Source organism: Enhydra lutris, unplaced genomic scaffold (assembly GCF_002288905.1).
Source record: "Enhydra lutris kenyoni isolate GAN:26980312 unplaced genomic scaffold, ASM228890v2 scaffoldscaffold51, whole genome shotgun sequence".
Taxonomy (NCBI): Eukaryota; Metazoa; Chordata; class Mammalia; order Carnivora; family Mustelidae; genus Enhydra; species Enhydra lutris.
Window position 1 is genome coordinate 3,673,629 of NW_019154135.1, and position 17,904 is coordinate 3,691,532.

General features: G+C 48.2%; 1 protein-coding gene across 1 annotated transcript in view; it reads right to left on the bottom strand.

Moving 5' to 3' along the window:
• Positions 1-10,915, bottom strand: part of LOC111157049 (GLI family zinc finger 3) — a 277,575-nt gene extending 266,660 nt beyond the window's left edge. The window contains exon 1 of the mRNA XM_022518260.1: positions 10,847-10,915. The gene's annotated coding sequence lies outside the window, so the exon portion shown is untranslated. The remainder of the gene's footprint in view (positions 1-10,846) is intronic.
• Positions 10,916-17,904: the final 6,989 nt, after the last annotated feature.

Sequence of the window (17,904 nt, forward strand, 5' to 3'; positions counted from 1 at the left end):
TAAAAACACAACTTTGTGCCTGTCCATTACAAAGGGGAAAGTTTTAACATTCTAGGCTCTCACACCTCATCAAAACTATGCATGAAGAGTTAGCAGAAAAGGGTCTACTTCTAGCTGCACTGGCAGGTTTGATTGTGGTTTTTTTTTTTTTTTTCATAGAACATTAAGCCCAGTTTGGAAACTCAGTCCTGATTTGATATTTGAGGGCCTGAGATACAGAAGTGACCAGTAAAACTTCGTTGTGGGATCTTGAAACTAACTGAAACCAGGTTTTAAAACCTGGGATTTCTTAAAATAAGAACATATAATTTGTTTAGAACATAAGTTGCGAGGAAAACTTTTCTGTTCTGCTTCACTTCAAAGATTTTCCTCTGAGGAAAACATGCCACTGGTTTTTAGATGGGAATGAAAGGCGACTTTGCCCACCCCACCCCCACCCCTCCGCGTTTCCTCCTCTCAGAGCTCCACACTGCTCCTAGGCCCCTTGTAGCACTTGCAACATTACCAGCGAGGTTTGCTGGCATGCCCCTTCACTTTTTATGCTTATGGGGGGGGAAAAAACTATTTGTAGCTGAGAGGCTGAAGTCCCAGCGGCTGGAGTATATGAACAAAACAAAACCGCCAAGGAACTCGCAGTGCATTAAGTAAATAAATATTGGGATAAAAATTCCTTCCTGAAAGCAGTCAAGGCTTCTCCCCCTTCAGCTGTCCCTGAACCTTTGGCATTTCCCGGAGGCCTAAACCCAGGGCACAATTCATTCCAGATCTTATTCTCAAACCTACTCGTTCACCCACCAGCAACCTGCCTGCAGGTGGTCTTCTGTCTCTGAGTTATAAATCCGAACCTGCATCAACCTCCTACACCAGGAAGCCTCTGCACGCTTGCTGGGGCCCCCGACCAGGTCAAGGTGGAGTTCGTGCACGGCTCCACGTGCAACAGACCCCACCAGGCCAGGCCTGTGGGGACTTACGTTTGAAACGGCGCTTTCGCACAGAAAGCCTCCAGGGGCCCTGTCTTTGGAGCTGCAGTGAAGAAAACAAAAAACAAACAAACAAACAAAAAAACAAAAACAAACAAACAAACAAAAAAAACAGAACAAACCCCCAGGAACTTTGATCGCGGCAAAGACAAGTCCCGGTTACTGTCATCCTTCGGCAGGCTGTGGACCGTGGTCAGTTCGGGAGAGCTCCCGGGCTCGGCCTGCGCCTCCGCGCCCGCAGCCCTGCGTGCGGTACCGCGGACGGTCCCGGGCTCCCAGTCCTCACCGCTGTCCCACTTCTCTGCGCCGCCCCCGGCGGGCCTGCGGGGTTTCGGCGGGCTCGCGGCGCTCCGGACCCCCGGCCGCTCCCCAGTCGGCCGCCGCACTCAGCCCGGGAGAGGGCTCTGCGCCTCCCCGGCGCCGCGCCCCCGCGTCCGCCCCGCTGCCCCCGGCCCCCAGAAGCCGCGGGGGTGGCGGGGGCCGCGGGGAGCACCCGCAGCCCCGCTCCGAGCCGCATTCCCGGAAGTGCGAACGGCGGGGCTGAACGGTCGCCTCCGGCCAGGGCCTCTGTGCAGGGAGAAGCGTCGCTTATCACTTTGATCGCCCTGGCTGCCCTGCTCCTTGGGAATGGTCCCGGGCATTGGAAAGCTCTTGTCTGCAGCTGGCCCGGCAGCATTTCCAGCAGACAGTTGTCCGAGGTGGCCCTGCTCTCCCCTTCGCACAGCTGTTCTACCAGCTGAATCCGGGGAGGTGGGGAGCCCTGCTTTCATTCACAGCTGTTTGCACCAGCTGAACCCAGGGAGGTGCAACTTTCCAGGTACTTTGCAATGAAACACCCTGTGCTTCTCATTGTACTAAAACACTGGGGAACACTGGAGGGCTTCACTCCCCAAACTTCCAACTCACCGTCCATTAACCTAACCTGGCCCCCAAGTGTTGTTTCTCTTCCTGCTGCCCTAAGCTGATTCAGGCATTGTGAATGGTTCAGGGCGAAGACACAGCTCCTGGTCTCGCAGGGAGGGGGGGCGCTCAGTGGGGTTCCAAAGTTCAGCCTCCACCAGGAGGCTTTACTTAGTCAATGGGGAGGATGAAAAATCACAATTCTGGGAACATGGGCAAAAATCAGCCTTTCCCATGGCAGGGCCCTGCAGTGAAACCTGGGAGCCACACAAGTAGGATTTCTTCACCACTTACACAGAAAAAATTTTTAGACAGCACCAGGGCTAAAACCAACATGCAAAATGTTTGAGCTGTATACGACTTTCTCATCTAAGGAGAACTGAAGCAGTAGTTATAAACTGATAATACATCCTTTGTGAACAGCAGACAACTTATCTCCCTAATTCAGTTGGTTTATTTTTAAGTTGCCCGAACCTGGGCAATAATTCTCTTTCATTTTCGTCTTAATGCATTTAAAGATGTAAAAAACTAAGTTAAAAGCTTGATGTGGGAACCTGAGGCGTTTCTGATGGGTTAAAACAGCTCCTGCCAATGAGGGATCAGAGAGAAGGCATTCCACTGGGCAGAGCAGTGCTCTTAACAGCACCATGATTAGGACTTAAGTGAGAAATTATTCTGTGCAGCTTAGGGAACTATTGCTCAAGTGGAATAAGGCTTTCCTCCAGAGAAATTACATTTACTTACACCTGCCTGTATATTTATAAGCTGAATGATCTCCCTAATGTGCTCGTGTTTTAAAAAGCCAGAAGGAGCCAGCCTGTGTAAGGATTTCTGAGGGGTCTCGCCTGTATCACTGAGTAGTGACATTGCTTTCACATTTTATTACTAGCAGATTAGCTGCTACTTCAAGATGCTACTCTTGGAGCAACTGTTAAGGTAAAATTCCTATTAAATAGCTGTACCTCCCTGTAGCATTAATGAAAATCCTTCAGAAAGAGGGAGGGAAAATCAAGAAGCACAAACTAATGCTGATTTTAACTTCAGATCAATTCTGAAAGTACAAAATGGTCTGAGTTTCATAGAACAAAATTGAGGGAATTTAAAATGTTTCAGTGGATTTCATGTAAACACGCATTGTAGAAAATCTCTTACAGGTTTGTAATGTGGTGGAATTTCCTTGCGCTCCAACTATCTTCCTGAACTTCAAATCCATTAGATATGCAGAACCTGTGACCCACACCAACAGCTTTCTTTTCTCTCCTCACCCTTCCCTGTCTGCACTGCTTTCCTTTTCTGCAAGAAAAGAAGCTCACTTCATAAGTTCTTAATGAAACCTTCATGAATCTTTAATTATAGTATTTTTGAATGTAGGATTATTTTACCTTTCCATATGATTTGACTTTTCATTAATTAGAAAAGCCTAAAGCCTTGCCTGCAAATAAGAGAGCTGTTCACGTTGCCAGAAGTGGTCTTTGGTAGCCTAGAAGGTTCCCCTAATCTGCTGCCTATTGTTTTCAATCTTTCTTTCCTACATTTCTGAGACTCCTAATCTCAGATAAGCAGTATTCATGATAGACATCCCAAAATGGAATTACTGTAAAAGGAATGGAATTATTCTAAGGGGAAATCACTGCCTGGCTATGGATGAAGTGAATTTGGCTTAAGTAAATCAATGACATCTAAACTTTTACGAACTCCACATATTTACCTTCAACTGCTGAAAATCTTCTTGGACATGAAGTGACCACTGCTATTATGGGTGGCATCGCAAATGGCGTTCTGTGCGCCCGTTTTACTTTTCTGCCATCTGTACTTAAAACAAAAGAGCATCAGCTGCTCTGACTCTCTCTGCTGCCAGTAGGACTCTGGGAGAAATATTCGAGGGGAGTATAAGGTCGTGATTTAATACCTGTTACCATTCCTGAGTTTTGCAAAACTGGGAAACACCAACCAATGTACTCTGGTTAGGCTCTGCAGGAAGCACCCTGCATGGCAGGTGCCATTAACAAATGAGCAATAATGCGGAGCAAGCTGGCCCCCCCCACTTGCTGTGGGGTGCTGGAGACAGGCAGTCCCCAGACAGAAAGTGACATCTAGAAGTCACTTATCTGTCCCCAGACCAGCTAAGCTCATGAAAACTGCATTTCTCTGAAACCCACATATCACACAAAAACATCACGTCTGCCCAAAGGTGTTCCTTGTCTCACTTCACAGAGGTTTATGGGAATTAAAAGTTTTCACACATCGGGGCGCCTGGGTGGCTCAGTGGGTTAGAGCCTCTGCCTTCGGCTCAGGTCGTGACCCCAGGGTCCTGGGATCGAGCCCCGCATCTGGCTCTCTGCTCAGCGGAGAGTCTGCTTCCTCCTATCTCTCTCTGCCTGCTTCTCTGCCTGCTTCTCTGCCTACTTGTGATCTCTGTCAAATAAATAAATAAAATCTTTAAAAAAAAGTTTTCACACATTTTCACAAGAAAAAAAAAATCCTCAATTTAAAAATTTTTCTTCTGGAACTGACCTAACTTTTGGTTCCTAAAGTCACGTGCGTCTTTACAATGACGCTTCAGGGGACGGATGTCTGCTATTCATGTCCCATGAATTAGTAATTTACTTTTAAACCATCACAAATCCTAGACTGGTAATACCTGTTGGGTGTCAAAATCAGCTACAGATATCTCAGAGATACTCGGTGCATTTTTTTGGTGATGTGTTCAGCATACTTTAACCTTCTGACTTTTAAGCTTGTGATTCCTGAATCCTAGATGCAGTTTTAAAGGCAAATTTTCAAAAATGTACAGATGTTTCATCAAATCTTATTCAGTACAAGCCACGCCCTGGTCCTCTGAGCCTATAAACTTGGCTTATTTGCAGACAGAATTCTTCAGGTTAGCGTTCACACCAGCCCCCCACACCCTCGATCAGCTACAAAACGGTCAGTGCAAACTCCCCCGCGCACTCTGCCAGTGAGATGCCTGGGAATGGAATTTCATTTGAACACCCACAGTTCAAACAGCAGATGCTGCTCTGAGGTGCACGACCTGGTCCACACTCCTGGCCACTCCATTCAGGTTTCCATTCATGGGAGTTCATTACTGCTTCCTTCTCAGGAGGCTAGCTGAGCTTTCTCTCCACACAGGTAGCTCTCCTGAGATGGAAGTTACTCTTTTTAAAAATATCACCAAATGAAATCAATAAGATGGTTTAACCGTCGCATGCCTTCATGACTGCTTTTTTGGAAAGTTATCTTGCATCCAAGTTGGGAGCAGACGCTGTCCCTTGTTGTAAAAACCAGTAGGTGTCCTGGAATATCGTTAGGTATTTTATGCAATCTTCAAAACCAGTCAAAGTGGCTAAAGCTAAAACATGCCAATGAAACTAAGCACCTAAGAGATCTCACTGCATTCTGAAGGTATGTCAACAGCTAGAGCTTCAAAGTTACATTTGTCTCCCATTATTTAATTTTGTGGCATGAAAATGACTCAAATATATACAATCAAATGCTTCTATTTAAAACAATACATCTTTCTCAGTCTCTCCCTCCCTCCCTTTTTTTCTCTCTCACATACAGGCACACTGTCACCCCCTCCCATCAAAAAAAAAAAAAAAAAAAAAAAAAAAGGAAAAAAAAAAAAAAAAAAGAAAAGAAAAGAAAAGAAAAGCCCCAAAGCTGTTTCAGGCCAGCAATCAATCCAATTTACTTCAGGTACGATTTATAGGTACAGTGCATGCCACAACAAAACCACAGTATGATGCCAACAGGGCCCTTAAGAAAGTTCTCCCCTAAATCTCTGTGAAGGAGCTTTAAAAGAAAGCAAGGATTACAGTCAGCTAGAAGGTAGGGAGGGGACTTACCTCAAACCCAGCCAAGCGGAAATCAGAGCAGTAATTCTACAAGTCGACAGAGTACACTTTCAAAGCTATAATGGTGTGAAGAAGTGCGGGGCAGCATGGCCTGAAGGCAACGCTAATACACTGATGACTAATGGCCGGGCCAGGGCAGACAATGAATTTGGGGCTTGAAAACTAACAGAAACCATGCAGTACTTTGACAAATGGGCTTTCACAATTTCATTCATTGAATAACCTTTAAGCACAAAATTGGCTGAGTTCTCTGGGGAATTAGATGACATGTTGTTGGACGATGATGTAAGTATTTTCTTTGGTAATTATGACTCTTATGCAAAATGCAAAAGTGCCCTATAGGAGGACACGACCATAGATACGACAGATGCAGATGTGGAGCTCCACACAATGTTGCCTTTCAGGAGGGGGCTGGAATGTTCCAGTGCCACCTTATTAACTATATGTAATGGCGTGTTCATTCAGTTTCTTTAGAGAGCCACAGATTTTCTGGGACGTTTGTCGGGTTGAAATATACACACGTGGAACAAAAAACACTTTCACATTAAAAAAAAAAAAACTTAGAAGTGGTCACGAGTAACTAAGAAGTGTGGCACTGAAATACAGTACATTTGGAATTACAAGTGGAAAAGGTCTAATTTTAAGGGGTTGGGTGAAGGAAGAGTGCTTCAGAACAATTGAGACACCACGTGAAGTTTGCACTTAGGCAAGCATCTAACATCCCATCTCTTTCAAAAGGGCTCTCTTCCCTCTTCCCCACCTAACGAGCCCTTCAATTTACAAATAATAATTTTGGCAATTTTTAAAGAGAGAACGAAATATCCGAAGTGTCTCTAAATTAACAACACTACTTACTCCAGACAGCATTGCCTTTAGCAGCTTAAACTTAAGAAAAGGATCTTAAAACAGGAAGCTTAGTGAGCTCATAAAACTGTTGTTGGAGCCAGGAACACATAGCATATTTAATCTGCAAACTGTGGGAGTCTACAGTGATTTCAGTAAGATCTGAGGCATGCCCTCAAGGTTTGCTGGGATCTGGGATTAGGGGGTTGATAAGAACCTCTACTGCCCATGGACATGTTTTTCTTCTGCAGTTAAACACAAATGCATAGAGACGTTTGACTGCTGCTTGGCGTTACTGCTCAAGTTATATAAAAGCTTTGCAGCTCCTTTTGCTGTCAATATATCAAAGTTTAAAAAAAATCATCAAAGTGTGAAATTTCATTTAAAGTCTTCGCCAGTCTACAGCTCTATTTCACAGGCCCATCACATAAAAGTAAAGATGAAAAATACACTGAAAGTACTTGAAAAAGTTTGCAGCAGTACCCCTGCCCTGTTGTTGTTTATTCTGTCTCCCTTTATTTGCTTTGAAACTCGAACAAATCAATTTTCCTCTCGGAAAATGACATCAAGTGAAGGGCAGCATCTTCTACTAGCTTTTAATGAAAAGACAACCTGAAGTCATCATGAGAGTGGAATATTTTGCTTAACAAATTAAATTTACACACATACACACACACACACACACTTACACACACTTCCTCTCTAGTCATTTCAGCGTTGTAATTGCTTCTCATGATATAAGTTGGCAGAAAATTTCTTGAATCTTCCAAAACAAGTCAGACCGACTATGGACTATGAAAGCCAGCAAAACTAAAACCTCCTTCAAAGCACTCTTTAGCTGGGGATTTACAACAATTGCATAAAGAAGAAAAGTCTGACTTTTAAGATAATCTACTATAGTCTAAAAGCATTAACATTCCACTGCTAAGGTTTTCTTGAGGATTTCATGACTCAGTGATTCACTTCTCCTTCAAGACTGGTTTTCCTTAGTCCATTACTGTCTCCATATAAGTGAGTGCATGGAACAATGATCATTAAATTGTTTCCTTTCCTACACTTCCAAACTCTAGCCTCAAAAAGGTGGGGGGGGAGGTCTCAGTAAGCAGGATACCTTACATCCAGGGAGGGACCTCAGAAAGGCTAAGCACAGAGGAAGTCTGAAACCCTTCCAGCGTGCAGGTAATTAAGAAAAGGGGCCAAGAAACAAAGGAAAGTCCAACTTTTAGGCTCGGGCATCAAGTTGATAAATTAATGAGTCTTTCATTAAATAAGTAATGAAATAACTCAACAGAGCCATTTTTCATCAGTACTGAATTTTCTCATTTCTGTCTGTAGTCCTTTGTAAATGAGGCATACGGTGAAAGTGTGTTTATATCAGGGCTCGATCAAGGAATACACACACGTCAAAGGTGCTGGGAAATGGTAGGTATCTGAGTTGGACCAGCTAGCCCATGAATAATAACACAATCTATACCTTGTAAAGTGCTTCTGCATGTGTGAAATTTCACTAGACACCACTCACATTGGACTCCTCCAGGCATCTTAAACCAAAGCTCCCCGAGGCTGACTTTAAGAATTATAGACCCTGAAAGGATCTCCCCTTAGGCAGGGAGTTTCTAATTAAATAGCTTTTAGTATAAAATAAACTCTCTTCTCTCAGTAAGTATGCTATTACAACTAATTTAAATGTTATTTCATGTTTGCTTTAGGTCTGACTATAGTCTAACTGGCCAAAGCATCTGTGTACCACGTTATTAAGACCAATATTTCCTAACGTAAACAAATTCTTTAGCTACTTCACACAGTTTACATTGTTAAGACCAAGCACCGCAGCTTTAATATTGCCCCTCGACTGTAATACTGTTCTGCTTTAGAAAAATGAAGAGATTTCGAGGTTGTTTCACTACTTTAAAACAGAGCATTTTCTTCCTTCAAAATAATCTTGACACATGTAATTAAGAAACTGTCAGACTATTATTAATTTTTAATTTAAAACCTAAATGAAATAATTACAGGAATCAATCAATAAGGCACCTATTCAAATTACAGAACAATTACATAAATACTCAGAATTAATACTTTAGGCCAATTCTTGACGATTTCAATCTATACTATGCTAAGACATCAAACAACCTAAAAAGTGTAACATGGAAACGATGAACAGTTTCTGCCTTAAACAGACCGAAATGAGATCATTTCAGCTGGCCATGGCAGAGGCCCCCACCAGCCATGCCCAACACACTCAAGCTGGAACCCTTTTTAAAAGTTAATTTATTTCCACCAGACACACATTTCAGGATGGGGGAAAAAAATGGCCTCATCCAAATTTTGGGCAAAATCACATTTGGAGGGAAAAGCCTAGTTATTGTGAATTTCCAGCAGACTGCTCTGGAAAGACTAATTGGGGAGAGAGGAAGGAGGAGAGGAAAAGGAAAGCAGAAGGTGTTTTTTAGAACTAATAATACCCGTCCAGATAATGGCACTGCCCATGTCTTTGCACAGAGGCCGGCCCTCCATACCTCCGGCTAAAGGGCTCTTTCACTTGGAGATGCGGACAGTCCATCATTTCAAATTGAACTGGCAGCTGGAAAATGTGGAACAGCTGGCAAAGAGCTGGGAGAAAATGTTTTACATAAATATATGTACATATAAACTGGCAGAGGGCCACAAATACTGTACCCAAGGCCAGAATCCATTCGGCACCGCACAACAGGGAATGAGAAGTTGGGGGCGGCAGGAGGGAGATGCCTCCTTGATCCTCTCTCTAGCGGGGTCAGCAAGGGAAGCCGGGGTCCAGCCCCTCTCCGGAGGGCATCTCCTGAAGGAGGTGCAATCAAGGACAGGAGCACAAAGTTCAGGGAAGGATAAAAGGCCAGGGTGTGCGCTGGTGCTCTCTGGCATCTGGCAATCTGCTTAAAAGTCGCTTCACAAACTCTCCAAGTTTGGGGTAAATATTTACTCCCTCTCGACTTCCTCCCGCCCATTTTCCCTCTGCAACTCCAGAAAGTAACTGTTCCCTGCAGAGCGATTCATACCCAGCTCTGGCCTGCGAAAATGCGGCCTCCTGAATGACTACTGCACGGGCCACGATTACGCACCCCCGCACTCACTCCCTGCAGCTTCTAACGCGCTTTCATTTCTTTTCTTTTCTCCCTCTCTCTCTCTCTCTCTTTTTTTCCGCTGTCCCTGGAAAGGAAGAGAAATAAAAGAATCCCAAATCATACACAGATGGTACAACTTTCACTTTTCCTCTCCGACGACAGCGGCGCGCCCCTCCGCATCCGCGCACACCACACCCCCGCCCCCCGGAGGCGGCGCGGGCTGCGGGCGGCCCACGCAGCGGCGCTCCCCGCGCAAACCCACCTCGCCGCCCGCCGCCGCCTGCGCCCGCCACCCGATGGGGGAGACGCAGCCGGACGAGGGAGGGCGCCGGGGCTCCGGGCGGGGAGCGGGGGCGCGGCTGCTGCAAACTTCGTCCCCCTCCGGGATGGTAAATTCTCCGGTCCGTCTCTGGGCAAGGGAGCTCCGAGGAGGAGGACGCGAATGCAAGAGCTTAGCTCCGACGCCGCGCGGGTTGCTCTCCAAATCTGGGCGCCTTTTGACAGCCATTTTCATTTCCTCCCGCTCCCCGCGTCTGGGACCCCCCTCTCGACCCCGAGGCGCGGGCGCGGCCGCAGGAGCGGGCTGCCGGGTGCCCGGCCCGCGGAACAAAGAACTTCGGGCGGGACGTACCTGCGGCGGCGACGGCTGTCAAGTCCCCGAACTTCCCATAGACCCGCGTCCGAGGCGCGGGCGGGCGGCTCCGGGCTCCGCGCGGCCGCGGGCGGCTCGGGCTACGGCGAGCGGCCGGGCCGGGCGCGGGGTGCGCCCACCGCGGGCATGGTGCGGCGCGGGCGGCCGCCGGGCGCGCGGGGAGGGCGGGCGAGCAGCGAGGGCGAGTCCGGGCGGCGAGTGTGCGCGAGGGCGAGTGTGCGAGCGCGCCGGTGCCGGTGGCGCTGCCCCTGCCCGCTCCCTCCCGCTCGTGCAGCTCAGGCATCGGTTTCAGGGATCGTGTAATCCGATCCCTTCTGACTCACAGGCCCTGAGTGACAGTTCTGATTTGGTTCACCCGCGGGAGGGAGGGGAAAGAGAAAGAAAGCGAGCCCCCAACGCATTCCCCTCCTGACATCCAATCGACTTTCTGGAAGAAGGTCCCATCCCGGCCGGGCCGCCCGCGCAGGGTGGAGGAGCCCCCCGCCCCGACCCCGCGCCTCCGGCGCTACTCACGGGGTGGAAAAGTTGTCCCTCGGCTCTCGCTTCTCTCCCTCGCGCTCCCTCCTTTCCTCTTCTCCTCCGCTTCCTCCTCCTCCTCCTCCTCCTCCTCCCCGCGCTCCTCCTCCCCCAAGTTTTAACTGAAGTTGCCGGACTCTCCCCTCTCCCCCGCGCTCCCTCTGCCTCCGCCCCCGCCCCCGCCCCGTCCCTTTTCTTTCTGCCACTCGCCGGCGCGGTGGGGACGCGCCGAGCAGCAGGACGCCTGCCGCCGCAGGGGGCGAAGTTGGGAAAACTTGGAGTGCTGCTCGTCTTACTTTTGCTTTCTCGCTCCTTCCAGGCCGCGCCGGGGCCCGCGCTTCCCCGCCCGCCGGGTGCCCGCGCCGGGAGCGGGTCCCAGCTGCGACGCGGGCGGCGGCTGCGGCGGCGAGGAGGCGGCGCGCAGGCCGGGGTCGGGGGCTGGGGCTGGGGGTGGGGGGGGAGCCCGGACGCCCCGAGCCACGCGCGCGCCTCTACCCGCCCTCTGCCTCCTCCGCCTCCTCCGCCTCCTCCGCCTCCTCCGCCCCTCCCGGGTCCTCACTCAGACATATTCATGCCTGCTCCTCCTCTTCCCCCTCCTTGACCCCGCGCCCGCTCGGCGCGCCGAGGCCCCACCCACCCGGTGAGGGGAAGGGGGCCCGAGCGTGATGTCACGGCCGCCCTCCCCGCCCGCGCGCGCGGCCCCGCCCGGGCGCCCCCGCCGCCCCTAGCCCAGCGCCCCGCGCGCCTTGTTGCGTCCTGTCTGCTCCCATCGCCTCCCACCCCGCCTCTGCTCTCCTTTCTCTTGCTCCCAGTTTGGGCTCCCCTTTCTTCTTTTAAGGCCTTTCTCTCTGATCACACCCCGCATTGCTCCCCCCCCCACTTTTACATTTCCCCAAGCCAACCCTGAAACTCCCTTGCTTGCCAGAGGATGCTTTTGGAAGTTCAGGGTTTTCCTCTCCACCGGACTCATCTGCCCTTGGGGCCAAATCTGGGAAGTGGGAGCTCCCACTACACAGCCTACAGTCCCCATGGGCCACTTCATAAAAGGACACAAAAACAAAGACCCCGTGGCTTGGGAGCCTGGACGACAACGTGGTGCTTTCCCCCGAGCTACAAAGTGTCCTGGATTTATTTGCAGCGGCCCATACTAGTGAAATTTATTTTCCCTCCTTCCTCAACCGGGCAGGCTGCGTTCCTCTGTTCCCTTTGAATGTACCCAACCTAGACCTGTAGCTGAAAAAAGGAATTGGCGGCGACGAAGGGGGGTGGGGTGGGGGGAAAAAGAAAGAAAAGAAAACCCTGTGACATTCCAAAATCCATTCTTCCCGGGGTAAGCGGAGAGTCTACCCCACCCACCAGCCGCCCGCCAGCCATGCAGGGAGCTGAGGGCACACTTGTGTTCACTCGCTGAGCTGCTTGACTGAAGGAAGAACGTGGGTGGGTGAATGATTAGCTATTATGATTTGAAGAGCATTTTGAGATTCAAATGCTTAACTGGAGAATTTTCTAACGAAATTGATGGTGGTATTCACTATTTGTTTCCTGAGACTTGTGGCTTATCTCAAAGACTAGACCAAAGGAGACCCTGACTTCAGCTTTTATGGTAGAAGCTGGAGATCAAGCAGGGCGGAAGGTCCTTTTTAGCCATTTCTTTTAAGATTCCTCTCTCTATCTTAGCACTCTTTGGAAAAAATATATAAATAAATAAACCACCATTCACTCATCACGCAGACCCCCCCCCCCCGGGGGGGTGTCTCAGGATACCTGGGTGGTGGTCCCAGCTTCCCCTCACTAACTGGCCTCAGGCCCAGGCCAGGGAGTATTCTCTGAGGCTCCGTGGGCCCTGAGTCCATCTGTGGGATGATGATAGGAAAACCAGGCCACAAACCTCCCAGGATGTGTGTGGGTTTGCAATGAGATAATGCATGTGAAAGTAGAAAGGGACACAAATGTGTAAGAATTATTATCATCCTCTGCAACTGCAAAGAACTGCAAGCTATTCTTTCCCATGCAAACTCCTCCAGCATCAGTCACAATTTTTTTTTTTTTTTGTATTCGAGTACTGCTTCTGCCTCAATCACATGAATGCAAATAGTACATCCTGATAGCCTCCTCTGTTCACCCACTGGCAAAAAATAAATAAAAAGAAGAAAGACAGCCAATAAATCAACAACTTGAATAAACTAGATATTTTGACTTTTACTTAAAACAGCACATTTTGGATCATGAAGATCTCGATTCGCACTTTTCTGAAAGACAAGAACAAAGAAAAGGCAGCTAATCTCTCTCTTTTGCCCATCGGAATAGGGAAAAAATAAAAGGGAAAGATGCTGGCTGTCTCCTGTGCGGCCCCATTTCTCCACTTTAGGTCCTTGGCGGAGCCTGACCGCTCTCCGCCTTAGTGGTAAACATATAAGTGGGCACATTTTGCAAAATAGTGGAGTTAAAAAAAAAAAAAAAATGATTTGCCTTAGTGTGAGTTAAAGAATGCCATAATGCTATGACTTTCTATTTTAACACAAGAACTCTTCTTCCCAATGAAATCTTCTATGGAGTCCTAAAGTATAAAAAAAGAGAGTAACTCCCGTCATAATTGGGATGATAGGGTCTCAGAGCCCAGCCTGCTTGCCTTTCTCTTTTCACCCACCCTTTTTCTGCAGGGGCTCCTAAGACATCTCAAAAAATCCCAAAACCACGCTGAAAACACTGGAACCTGCGTGTAATGATGAACAGGCACTTACAGATGTGCTGGGCTCTGAGGTTGCCCTTCCTCCATATCTAAAACTCCACCATGGTTACATTCATTATTGCTCTGTCTCATCAGTTCTCTTTTCAAATGCAAATATCCCGGGAAATTTTAATATAGTGAGTCTTCAAAATGATTAAGCGTGTAAGACAGATTTTTTTTTTCTTCTTTGGCAAAAATTGGATCAAGTAGGAGACTTGAAGATATTGGTATTTGCTTCCTAGGGCTGCCTTAACAAACTACCACAACCTGGATGGCTTAAAACAGCAAAAATCTATTGTCTCATAGTTCTGGAGGCTAGAAGTCCCAAAATCAAAGTCTCAGCAGGGCCTTGCTCCCGCTGAAACCTCTAAAGAAAGATCCTTCCTTGCCTCTTCCTAGCTTCTGGTTGGTGTGTGTCAGTCCCTGGCATTCGCTGGCTTGAAGCTGTTTCCCTCCTACTCATGCCTCCCTCATCATACGGCATGCTCCCCGTGTCTCTCTCTCCTCTTCCTAAGGACATCAGTCATACAGGAGTAGAAGCCCACCCTAGACCAGCATGACCTCATCTTAACTGAGTACATCTGTAACAACCCCCTTTCCAAATCAGATCACATTCTGCTGTTCCCGGAGTTAGAACTGCAACATATCTTTTTTCTGGAGTAATTCATAATAAATTGAAAGACATAGTTGTGGGGGGGGGGTGTTAAGGATATGCAACGAGAGGACAAAGGATGGGCCTGAGAACAAATCCCAGACGCTCCCCTGCATTTCTTTGCCCTGTCGTGTGTCCTGTGCACAACTACCATTCTTGCCCTTCCTTACCGCTGTAGCTCTTCCATCTCCTCACAGTGGTCCCCAATTAATTGTTGGGAAATGCCAAAGGGATATGTCATGTGTACTGAAAATCCCCTGTCTGCAAGGACAAAATTCCAACTCAAATTGGCTGAACTTAAATTTAAAGGAGGGGACGGGAAGGTGTTGATAAAAAGTCTGTATGTGTGTAGGTAAGCTTCAGGCAAGGTAGGATCTAGGGGTTCAACCAAGATCTGCTGAATTCTATTTGTGTTTTTCATCTGGGTATTATTCACGATAACACAAACTTTATTTAGCCTACCAAGGAGGTGGCTGAACACAGCTGCACTTTACCTAGGCAATCCTACTCTTTGCATTCCCAGAGATTAAGCACCTTGTCCAAGGGGACACTATTTCTCTTGGCCAGACATAAAAGAGATAGTTGCACGCCAGGTAAAGGATGAACCCATATGCTGTATAAAAGCCACCATGATGCCTGCCATTTTCTTCCTCTTTTGTGCTGGTCTCCTCCTGTGAATGCAAGACTACCATCTTTGCCTCAGTTGCCCATCATAGGGCTACCTGCCGGGGGGGTGATGCCTTCTACCCACCCATATTCTCAGGCATCCCCAGTACTCTGAATTTCCATACATCCCATGCCTGCGTGACGAGACGGACTCTCTTGGTCTTTGGGGTTATACTTGATCACAAGGCTCAGAATATGTTGTTCATAATGTATGAATAGCTTAACCAATTTTCTTTTTGAAAATTGCTTGGAAGTGCTTAGGACCTTTTTTTTTTGCTTGAGGACTGACACCTCTTTCATGTCCCTAAACTGAAGATAACAAAGGCTCTCATGATGGCGATGCAAACATTTACACACACCCAGATAAGTACTCACCTACCCATCCACCAGTGAGACTCTACTATTGGACCAAGCCTACCTGCTGCATGCTTTCTTCATTTACGGTGAGTTATTTCCCATGAGGCTCCTCGGTCTGGCATGCAAATAAACTACTTACAGACAGCATAACTAGCCTCCCCAACATTTCCAAACCTTTCTGAATTACAGCAAGAGAACACAGTTAACAATGAAACTAGAACCATTGGGGTGTCTGTCTGATCGTCTCAGAAGTTTGTAGGTACTAGTTAAGATGCCATTCCCTAGAGATTCTCAATACCTTGAAAAATGGTGGGAATTCAGATACTATATTGCCTACCTTTGAGCACCTGGTTCCAGAACAAAAATAAGGTTTCTTAAGCCTGTCCTTGTTCCCCTAACTGACCTGCCCCTGAGCGAGAGCAGCTAGAAAAGGCAGCCCCCCTCTCTCCCTGGCCACAAAGCCCTGATGCACAGAGCTGTCCCTGGATGTCATTAAGAGAGGGGAAGTCAGTGGGAGGCATACAAGGAGACAGAGCAAGAACCAAGGTTCCAGACTCCAGTGGCTCCCACTCACTACACTCTCTGCAACTCACCCTCCCCACTCTGACCTCCTCATTTCCTCAAGTGCTGTCTCCTGGATGTGCTCCCAGGGCCATGACAAATGATTCCTAGACTGAGCTGATTTGACTTCCTGAGGGCAACACTCGGCCCATGTCGGTTTCCTGCTGCCCTCTCTCATTTCCTGGCATCGTGGTTCAGCGCGCGCTGCACCCATCAGCCAGGGTGCACGGAGGGAAAGCACTGGGGGATGCCGCCGATCCTTGGCCTCACAAACATCTCAGGAGTGTCCCTGGGAGGGAAACACTCCCTGAGTGGGGAGCAGAGTGGCCCCACGTGAGCACCCCCACGGGGACTGGCTGGTTGCCAGCTTGGGGGTGTGCATCCCACAGGTGCCCTCCCCAGGGTCTCTCACTCAGCACCCCCGTAATTTATTCTTCCATCTTCCTGGAACACTGGGATTATAAATGTAACCCAGATGTCAGCTGTGTCCCTCTTCACCTTGGAGATGTAGCTGTAATTGGCTTGGACCTCGGCCAGTCCCAGGAGTCGGGGAAGACCTCAAACCCTCCCTCTGGATTTCTGCAAAGTTCAGAGCCCCATAGGACAAGTTCCCCCTCCACAGGAAACCCACCCACAGTGGGCCTGGGGCCAGTCTGGTAGATTTTCCTGACGATTTGGATAGTTTCAGTGGATTTTCTCCAGCGGATAAAATATGTCTCTTTCTGGGTCGCAAACAGAGCAGTTGAGCGAGGAGCATCTGTTTCCGGAGAGTTCTCCTGCTTTTCCTTCTTGTGGCTTTCTGGTTCACCTCTTCAGTGTCACTCTGCCCCGGTCTGCCCTACCCCCTTCGGGATCATCTCCCATCTCCCTGGAGACAATGTTCAGCCTTCTTTGAGTTTCCTTAAAGGTTAAGCAGTGACCCACGGGGCACATATGGTCTGTCGATGTATACTATTTGAGGTGGGGGAGTAAATTTGACCCTGACCTCTTCATTCTGCTGTGGTGTCCACCACTCCCATACTTGCAGCTACACTCATTGACGTGATCTGTCTCCCCGCTGAAAGCATTTGAGGTTGTGTGGTTTGGCCCCCCACAATCCAGTCACACAAACTGTGGGTTTTATCTTGAGTCTTTTCTTTGAACAGGCTGTAAAGGAGAGGATGTCATCTCAAACCCATCACTAGCAATGGGGGCCAATATTTCCCACTAGAATTTCTGTCTCTCGTCTGTCTCTGGCCATGCTCCCACCACGCTATTTTAATTTACTCTGCTCTTCTCCCATTCAATGCCCCGATTTCTCTCTCTTCAGGCAGAGCAATCCACTAAACTGAGTGTTTTGAGAGACTCCAATGTGCAGCAAACCAAGGGCCCTGCAGTCAACAGGATCCATCTTCCTTACAAAGAGGTTTAGAACATCTTGTACCAGCTCATCTTTTCTTCTGGATCTCACTCCCTAGGCTTCTACACATGCACCCAGCAACTCATTAGTGTATTTTTTCCAAACAGGGCATGAAGAATTCCTAGGAGGAATTTCAGTGAATAAAACTTCATGTATTTGCTACATAAGAAACTGGGAAAACAGAGACCACCTATCTGGGAACACAGTGATGAGTTCAGACATTTTAAGAAAAGACGAGAAGCAGTGGTCATGTACTTGGGAACCATGACGCCCATAGGAAGAGGAACCGCTTTCTCCTCAATGGATGTGGAGTTCAGGGCTCTGAGATCAGTGAGAGGTTCCCATGAGTAGTGAGGAACAAACAATGAGTACCCCCCGCCCACCGCAAAGTTGAAGCGATGGAACTCGTAGAACAGTGCTTATAGTGGTCGTGGAAGAAAGTTAATACAGAGAATACGGGCTTGAGAGCACACAGTGGGGAAATGAAGGACATAGGAGCTCTGTGCTTCGTCACCCAGTGACTGAGAGCTGAGAGCCAGTGATTATTTTTATACCTTTGTTATTGTGAGAGCCCTCTCAGGGCCCTTCCAGGATCCAGCGTGGCTAAGGAGGGTAGCCGGCATTCTACAGACAAGGTGAAGGGGAGGCCTTCTCCATCTCTGTCTCCTCACCTGTCTATCCGTGAGATAAAG